The sequence below is a fragment of the Palaemon carinicauda genome, chromosome 1 (assembly GCF_036898095.1).
Source record: "Palaemon carinicauda isolate YSFRI2023 chromosome 1, ASM3689809v2, whole genome shotgun sequence".
Taxonomy (NCBI): Eukaryota; Metazoa; Arthropoda; class Malacostraca; order Decapoda; family Palaemonidae; genus Palaemon; species Palaemon carinicauda.
The window spans coordinates 239,940,735-239,950,734 of NC_090725.1; the positions used below are offsets into that span (position 1 = coordinate 239,940,735).

At 36.1% G+C, this 10,000-nt stretch overlaps 2 protein-coding genes across 9 annotated transcripts in view; one reads left to right on the top strand and one right to left on the bottom strand.

Annotated features, from left to right (window-relative positions):
* Positions 1–5,508, bottom strand: part of LOC137654521 (involucrin-like) — an 81,318-nt gene extending 75,810 nt beyond the window's left edge. For 2 of the 5 annotated variants that reach the window (XM_068388250.1, XM_068388229.1), the window contains exon 1: positions 5,205–5,469. The gene's annotated coding sequence lies outside the window, so the exon portion shown is untranslated. Of the gene's footprint in view, positions 1–5,145 lie in introns of all 5 variants that reach the window. The other 3 variants (XM_068388260.1, XM_068388235.1, XM_068388242.1) reach the window with 3 other exon arrangements.
* The window catches only part of LOC137654543 (probable cationic amino acid transporter), an 837,555-nt gene that overhangs the window by 431,439 nt on the left and 396,116 nt on the right, over positions 1–10,000 (top strand). The gene's annotated exons all lie outside the window — the stretch shown is intronic.

Consider the following 10,000-nt stretch of genomic DNA (forward strand, 5'->3'; position numbering starts at 1 on the left):
ATGTGGATGCAATGTTGGTCCACGTACCTAGGATCAAACTCTGGATCTGGCCTGGGTAATCTGAGTTCTGGTGCTGGGGATGTGTGGTTCTGAACGAGATTTTGAATAATCCTCTGGGTCAGGACTAGTGTCCCTGATAATCCTTTAGCATGTTCCAGATGTTCATTGCCTTCATCCTTCCTTGTCCTCTTGAATGGTCAATCAAAATCTATTGGGGAGATCCTATAATTCTCTACCAGTTATCTCTCTCGTAGAGAGAGAGACGCTCTGTGGGACCTTACATGGGTGTCTCTTTAGGAGTAACATGGACTTTATTCCTGTTCACCTCCTGACGTACAGGTTGATGTGGATGAAATGTTGGTATGTACATAGGATCAAATCTAGGATCTGATGATGGGGACATGTGGTTCTGAATGAGATCTCGAATATTCCTCTTGAGTCAGGACCAGTGTCCCTGGTTCTGCTAGATGAGGAGGGCCTAAGGTGTTCTAGAGAAAGGCATCTAGCATGGTAAAAAATTTGCCTTGCACATTCAGTGGAAATGCGCCTTGCACGTTCTGGGTTGCTGTGTCTTGTGGAATTTAAAGCTGCACGCTTAATGTGTTCAGAATGAGACTGCTTTTGATGATCTCTAGATACACACACAGAGCTCTCAAGAGAATTTCATTCAGCAGCGCGTCTTACAAAAGAGCGCGCAGGTGAAATACATCTTTCAGAAATGCGTCAACAAGATGAATCCCATCTGTATGCTCACTTATCAGACGAAGCGTTTCGGAATAAACTGTGTCCAGAAGTGGAACTCGCAGATGAAGCGTGTTGAGAAGAGGCACATAGGCAAAGAGCCTACAGGAGAAGTGGGTCTGGAAGATGTCCAAAGGTGGAGATGCGTTAGGTGAGGTGTGTCTATGAGTAGAACTCGTAGGATACACTCAGAGGTGAAGCACATCTGGAAGAAGTGCTGGAAGCTTGCTTTGAAGGTGATTGTCTAGAGTGTGAGGCATGTCTGGAAGAAGCTCTTCTAGAGCATGAAGCTTGCTGGGATGGGTGAGGCACTCCTAGAAGAGTGACTAGCTCAAGGGTCTCGCCTGGATGAAATGCATCTGGAAGATGGAGATCCTGCAAGAAGTGGAAATAAGTAGGACTGCTTATGATCCTCCTCTTCAGACAACCTGTGAACTAGCTCAGAGAGCTCTGAAGGAGGAGAGCTCCTAGAAGGGTCAGACACTAGATCCTCAATCCTATTTGCAGGAACTTGCTGTTTCCCTTTGGAAAGATGCCCAGGAGATAAATCTCCTACTGGAAGATCCAAAGGAGCTGATGGGACGACTGGGAACTAACCTGTAGACATCTGAGGGCCGACACACACTAAGGCAGGAACGTCCTGCTGGTGCCTCGCTGACAGAGCTTGTTGCAGCTTCTCCTCCGAGGGGGAACCCTGAAGACTCAAGGAAAATCACAGCAAATGCAACGCATCCAATCTGAAAAGGAGGCGACTCACCCTAAGGAGGATGCCCCTTCATTTCTCTAAGGGAAATGAAAGGACCCCCTGAACCCTGGGCTTGCCATAATGTAAAATGGCCATCACTATAGCTCAATCGGCCCCAGAGGAAACCAACGGAGATGAGTCTGAAAGAAATGTTCCGGGGGTTCAAAGAAAAAAGTGGGACCTTCTATGACTTAGAGAAAGATCACAAAGGTGAAGAATACCTTTTAGACTTCTTCTTATGCATCCTGCTATATCTCTCCCGCTGGGAAGATGGCCACTCCCAACACTGATCACAACGTAAGGATTGCATACATGCATGCCCTCTACAGGAAAGGCATGTCCGATGAGGATCGGTCTCGACTACATTCATGAAAGTGCAGCAGTCCTTGGCGACACTTCAAGGCATTTCTGCAGGCATCCTCAAAATCCAACACAATCTCGCTTTAAGACAAACACGCTGGTAAAAAGAAAAGGCAAGCAAGAATGAGTGTTGCCAAAATTCCCAGTCAGAGAAAATCGTCCAATCTCACAGACGGCTGGTATCTTAGAGGTTGTCAGCGAGCCAGCAGGTAGGCAGTTGCCTCCCCGCTACGGACGTGTTAAAGACCTGTTGATTTTTAACACCTCGTTATAAAGTTTTAACTGCCGTATTCCCAGCTTCTTTGTTATCATTCTCCTAAGTAAAGGACGATTTGTGTTTGTGTAAGAACAAATAGAAGTTAACATTACCATTACCCCTTTGTATATTGAGTACTCTGCATCTATAAAAACTAATATAAGATTACATGTTTCACGCTCTCATTATCCATTAGTTGGCAGTGACTTAAATTTTGATAATTGTACCAGTGAAGTTGAATTACCCAACTGATAATTACTTAACTTAATGTATTAGTTTGAGAAACCATGTAAAAGTACTGTATCCCTTATATTATTTTCATAAAAATTATAATTTCATAAACCTTTCGATATTTAACTGAACCAAGAATGTTTGGGTACCTTTTTTCATCCTTAGAACAAAAATTACATCACTTTAAATATATTTTGAACCTCATATGTTTGACAGCATTTATTTCATCAATCTCTTTGTAGTACCCGCAGTTACCAGTCTCCACTCCAATTTTCAAGCTAAAATACTGTAGGTGTTTTTACTGTCATACAGATGTTCTATTTTATAGATAAATATAACAAGTAGTGTAGTTAACTTTATGAATGATTTTTGGCCAGTTTTGGAGGCTTGACCTGCAGTTTTGGCAATATTTTGTTATTATTACAGGCTTCACATGTAAAGAAGGCATGTAGGCTATGTATAAAATGTAAAATATTTTTCACTCTGGTTAGGTTTGGAGCAGTAACCAGTGTGCTGTGGTGTTTTTGATTGGCACCAGAAATAACAATAAAGATCAACTTCTGTCCTCAATACATAAAGTATTAATTCATCTTTAATTGTTTTATTTATTTTTTCTTCTCATTATTAACTAAGTTACTATACAGTAATATTATCTAAAATGGAGCTTGAAGATTTTCGTGATGAACCGTTTACATATTTGATTTTAGATAATACATCATTGCTGTACACAAGTTAACTTTGAAACATGACTGGTACATTTTTTTATGAAGCCATTGAGGTAAACCAAAACTACAGTGTATATATTCTAAGGTCTTTTACTTTATTCTTAATGAAGTATACGCACTTTTGAGTTATGTATTTACACAAAAATATGACTGAAAAGTCTATGTAAATAAATTACTTCATGTTCTGCACTGAGTACTGAACATCTAATAATCAAGTTTTATTGTTAATGGTTGTTGCCAAAATAATAGTTCTATCAACCTTTTCTTGAACTTATGAGTATCAGCATCAGTTATACTGCCAGAAAAATATTCCATAATTTTACTTGCTTCATGTTTGAAACACCTCTTGTAACAGTGTAATACCTCAACAGAAAACTAGATTTCTTTTCAAAATTATACTTTGTTTTATGCATTTAGCTCGAGTGTATAACTAGCTTATAATTATTGGAGGGTAAAATTTGTTAGTGTGTCCATGTACCATACTTGGATTTGCCATGAAAATCATTTGTATGGATTAATGAAAAAATATATATTGGAAGGTACTGTAATTATTTTTCTCAAATGTATTTCATATAATATTCATAAACTTTGTTAATAAGCTATTAACAATTTCAATTCATATTAATGACATGGCAAATAATAAATTCTCATAAAATTAATGTAATACCTCTTGTATGAGATGTAAATTATAGGTTAAGATATAAATTTCCTAAATCAGCCGCCTTTAAAATTTTGATCCAAACATCTGTAATTGTATCAATACATAGCAATTTTTACTTAGCCCATAAACTATACACAGCACACACATTATACTATATAATTGCTGTAGTTTTAAACCAGGTTCTTCAGACTTTCGACTGTCTTTGTAAGTTAATGTATGATACTTTCATTTCTCACCCATACTGAATCCATAATAACCAATGGCCACGTACAGCGCATTTTTTCACAAAGGGAATATGAGGGGCAGTCATGTAATAATTTGTGTAAAATATTCACCAATAAAAATGTGTAGAATACTGTGATATTGTGGCTTCATTGTTATTATAAAAAGTTTTCCTTGGATTTAAGATTGAGGGATTAGAATAATTTAAAAACTTTTATTACAAAATCAGACCTAGAGCTACTCTATACCATCAAGAAGTAATCCATTCCACAAATAAATGACTTTTCTATTGAAAAATAAACATGTTAAGCAGTAAATATCCAAATTTTTATAAGAGAAACAGACCTGTACCCTCTAATCTTTCCGTCCAAACTTTTAGTAAGGAATTTCACCCGTGCAGCACTAAAGGGGTGACAGGAGCAACCAACTATTTCAGGCAGGGCATCATGTGCAATGTTAAGATTGAATTAATTTCTGTTTTCTATGATTTATGGTATTCTAGATTAGGTTAGGTAAGGTTAAAAAGCACCACCGTAATTATCCTTGGTATATTTTTGAGTTTGACATGCATTTGCAGTATTGTTAATGATGACATGCATAAACTTTATTTTTTCCAATGGGTAATGGCCATTTATGCAAATATGCCATCTTAACCTGGTGCAATACACTTAAATAGGACTTCCTTCCAACTAAAAATAAATACTTTGAACCATGAAAAAATGTCAGAAATGCATAAAATACCAGATGGCTACAGTAGTTGGAAAGGTAGGCTATATGGTTCATGTGTTAGCCAAGAAATTTAAAGTATCACTATTTCTTATTGGGAAAATGTTTCCCAGTAAGAGTCATTCATACATCAGCAGTATAATCTTTATGCACATAAACTTTTCTTAGTTTATAATTAGATAATAATTTGGTCCTAAATAAAAGAAAAATCAATTATCTTTCACAATGAAGTGAGCCATCAATAACCACATATTTTGCAAACCGTATATGTGGACATTCACTAGGTTAGGCTAGGCACCTTCTTGGCCTACTTGTATCTGTACCGGTAGGCTACCAGTAGGAATGCTGAATGACCTTGGCATGAATAACCCATAAAATTTTCAGTTTAAGCCTACTCGTGATAAACACAGGTGATCCTTTCATACTTTAAGCATCTTGAATAATATGAAAAGTTCATTGAACGGGAATAAAACAGTACCTAACTTTTCTGAGGGTGCAAGTTACGAAAAATAGCCGGGGGGCATCACTGAAAGTTACCTGTGCAAAGTAACGTATGTTTCCGTATAATGGCTTCCAGGTGAAATTTCAACGCATACGAGTCACTTATCCACTAGCGTGACACGAGATTTCACAATTATATCACCTAATAATGGCGTTTGGAAGTGATTTCTGGACGTTAAGTTACACACTGTCGCCTCACCTTCGACAAGGGTTTCACTTTCGCAACCCGCCTTCCAGGCAATCCAGGCAGGAAGTCGGTGGGTTGTGGCGCAGTAACTTGACGTCTATTTCACTTTCTACAAGAAGAACCTGGGATAAACAACACAGATATGGAGATGAGGTGCATAGACCGCGGTACGCGGATTATATTTTTAATTCGTATCGTTTGACAGTTCTTTTTTTATTATAGAATATGCTTTTGACATTTCATTCTAAGAAGGCATAATCTATTGTTTATTAGGACCACTTCTTTCGAACGTAATTCTGTTAAATATAAAGTATAATTCCCATTCTTTGAAATGGACGGATGGTTGGAACATGATGCTTAATCTTAAAAAAACTGCATGACGTTCCTTTTGTTCTGTTTGAAATATGTATGAATGAATTTACATAAATAATGTTAATCTATCTGTAACGAACTATTCATAGAAACCAACACTTGAAAGCAGCAATATTAGATTTGTTAAATGTGTCTCTGTAACCAGTCATTTGTAATACCTTGGAACTGAAACTGCATTATATTATAACTCGTCACACTTAGTGGAAATTTTGCTTTAATAAGTGTGAGCAGCGAGCTTTACATGGGGTTTTGATTCAACAATTGCATATGCAGCTATTTATTTCAATGCCCCCCTTCTCTCTCTCTCTCTCTCTCTCTCTCTCTCTCTCTCTCTCTCTCTCTCTCTCTCTCTCTCTCTCTCTCTCTCTCTCTCTCAGCTATGATAAGAATTGCTACTCATTGAAATGTTTGATTTTTTAACATTTCCGCGCCAGTTATTCAAAAATGGGGATGTGGGTGGGCGGAGATATTTTGTTTTCTAAATGTTTTAGTCTTTCAGAACAGACCATGAATTCTAGGGTGGTTTCCTAACATCGTGTTTTGCCTAATTTTCTACGTCGCATAATTTATCTTTTAAATAAAAGCCCAGAACTTGTAATACATGTTGTTGCCATAGTTTTTGTATGGAAGTCTATGAATGTTTTCCCTTTTTTGTAATGGGACCAGATTTTCTCTGGTAAAAGCGGGACATTTATATATATATATATATATATATATATATATATATATATGTATGTATATATATATATATATATATATATATATATATATATATATATATACAGTAATATATATATATATATATACAGTATATATATATATATATATATATATATATATCCTCCTATGCCTATTGACACAAAGGGCCTTGGTTAGATTTCGCCAGTTGTCTCTATTTTGAGCTTTTAATTCAATACTTCTCCAATCATCATCTCCTACTTTGCGCTTCATAGTCCTCAGCCATATACGTCTGGGTCTTCAAACTCTTCTAGTGCCTTTTGGAGCTCAGCTGAACATTTGGTGAACTACTGTAATCTCTCCTGGGGGGTGTGAAGAGCATGCCCAAACCATCTCCATCTACCCCTCATCATGATCTCATCCACATATGGCACTCAAGTCATCTCTCTTATACTTTCGTTGCTAATCCTGTCCTTCCATTTTACTCCCAGTATCCTTCCGAGGGCTTTATTCTCAAATCTACTAAATCTATTGCAGATTATTTCATTGTCATACCATGACTCATGTCCATAGAGTAACACTGATCTCAATAAACTGATATATAGTCTGATTTTTATATGTAATTTCATGCAATTTAATTTCCAAATTTTACTTAACCTAGCCAGTGTCTGATTTACTTTTTTTTCAGTCTTTCACTAAACTCTAATTCTAAACACCCTGTATTAGAGATCATAGTTCCTAAATACTTAAATGATTCTACCTCATTAATCCTTTCTCCTTCCAATGATATAATTAGCATCTTCCATTGCATACTCCGTTCTCGCCATCTCTGTCTTTCTTATATTCATTTTCAGCCCAACCTCCTGTGTGATATTCCATGCATTTTGGTAAGCAAGTATTGCAAATCCTGTGGTGTTCTGCTAACAAGTACAGCATCACCAGCATACTCTAGATTTGCTAAATTCCTATCACCAACCCAGTCCAATCCTTCTCCACCATCTCCAACTGTTCTACTCATTACAAAATCCATGAGGAGGAGTACTCAGCTGTTCACTGGAAATTCATTAAAAAAGACTCCATTAACTTTGCAGTTTTTTTGCTCATGAACAGACTTAATAAAATTTACATCTTTAAGAGGAATTCCATAATAACGCAGGACTCTCCACAAAATTGGTCGTTGCACGTTATCAAAGGCTTTTTCATAGTCCGCAAAGGCCAGCAAAAATTGGATTTCTATATTCTACACTGGTGTACAACATGTCTCAAAATGGGAATTTGGTCAGTGAAACTTCTACTTTTTCTAAATCTGCTAGTTCATCTCTCAGCTTTTCATTAATTTTTTCTCTCCAGTCTCTTTTGAATAACATAATATATATTTTAATAACAACTGACGTAAGTTGGTGAAAATGGCAGAAAAAGGAGACCTGACTGATTGTAATAATTACAGAGACTACACTTTCGATACATATATATATATATATATATATATATATATATATATATATATATATATATATATATATATATATATAATATATATATATATATATATATATATATCATATATTTGTATGTGTGTATTTGTGTGTCTATATATACAATATTTTTTAATTCATTTCATTGGGTATCGTAGCAGTCGGAGAAAACGATAGAAGTTACCAGTTAGTTTTTTTTTATATATATTTTACTTTTCCTGTTTCCTTTCCTCGCTGGGCTATTTTCCCTGTTGGGGCTCCATGGCTTATAGCATCCTGCTTTTCCAACTAGGTTTGTAGCTTAGCAAGTAATGATAATAGTAATAATAATAATAATAATAATGATAATAATAATAGCAGCAAAATTAAGAAAAATATCAGTACTACTCCATTAAAATGGGGACGCTTAGTTTTCGTGGCACAAAAAAACGGGACAAAACTCACAAAAGCAATAAAAGAAGAAGAAGAAAAAAAATGATCTTTTGCTAACTTTAAAAAAGCGGGACAGCCGTTGAAAAGCGGGACTGTCCCACCTGAAAGTCGGACTGGTCACTTGATGCTTTTGCCACATCTAAGTTCTTTACTTGAGTAATACGTTTGCGGAGGACTTCTTCGATTAATTGGCCTTCTGAAACATTCCAAGTTTTTTTTTATTTGCGCTCCGAAAATCGGGATGCCTTATTAAGGGAATATTGTTTAATGACCTTGTAACCATAAAGCAAAGCCAGTTTGTTTATTTAATAGAATTTTCAAACCTAACTTGCATGTACAGGTAGCAAACTACCAGGATGTATTATTAATGTGGTTGGTGTTGTTATTATTATTATTAAAATTAGTAGTAGTATCCCCGCTTCAAGTATAATGGTGTACCAGGTTGCGTCCTCGCCATAATCATTCTGATTTCGACATTGAAATGAGGTTTTCAAGGAGAATATGACCATTGCTTTAAACAACAATGAATCTTATTAAACTTGGTTGGCTTTTGAGATCCAGGATTAATTTGGTGATTTGTGAGAATGGAGGGAATATGGTTGTGAATTATCATTACTGTTGTTTTTGTGATTAGTGCCTTACATTTACCCTATCCACAAGTGTACCGTAGTCAGTACTAAACGGTCTTTGCAGCGTCCATTTTGGCCCTAAATGCTCTCACTTTTGCTCTATGAACTTTCCCACTCCCTTTCCACCATATCACTATCCAACCTCTTTTAACTGCATTGTGCAGCTGTAGGGGTTTTCTCAGTTTCACTTCATGACTGAATGGACTCCCCAGACCCAGCATATTGCATAGGGTTGCATCCATAAAACTAAACTCAATGGAGACATAGACATCCTTGTGTCAGACCTTTTTATAAACCAAACCAGTCACTGTCCCTATACATATTGTAATGCACACTTGTGGTTTCATCATGGGACTTTTAGTCACGCTAAACAACTTATCCTCAATACCATACAATTTAAACAATTTTATAATCACTATCATAAGCTATTTCTATGACCACACACAGTATTTCCCTTTTCTTTCTAACTTTTTCACATTATCCATCTCAACATATATATTACGTGATTAACCCAAGCTCTTTGGTGCCTTGACACTCACTCTCCTTCCCATGTCAGTCCTCTCATCTATCTAACTCTTATCAAACTTATACTATAAACATGCCTGTTATAGCAATAAATGTTATACTCTCTGCTGTTCCTCTGTACCCCATCATGTAATTTTACAAACTCCAAATCCAATTTCCACCGTCCTTCTCCTCATATCCTCCCCTCTTGTCCTTATCAAACTCATTTTTCTCATCTATATCTATATTATATATTGGTCCCTTCCTCTCCTTATGTAATGGACATTTCCTTTTGCTAAATAATGATTAGATATACCTACACCCATTTTTTTCTTCTCATTTCGTCCTTCTGCTTTGTGCTAACACAATGTACCAACCATTTTTCCTTACTAATGAATATTCCTATTATTTTTTTTCAAACAATGCTTCTAATACTATCACACAACATTCCAAACACATTTCCACACGAGTATCTTCATTTTAATTATCTTCAGGAACTTCATATTTACCAACAATGCCAGTTTTTCCAGTCACATATATTTGCATTCAAATCCT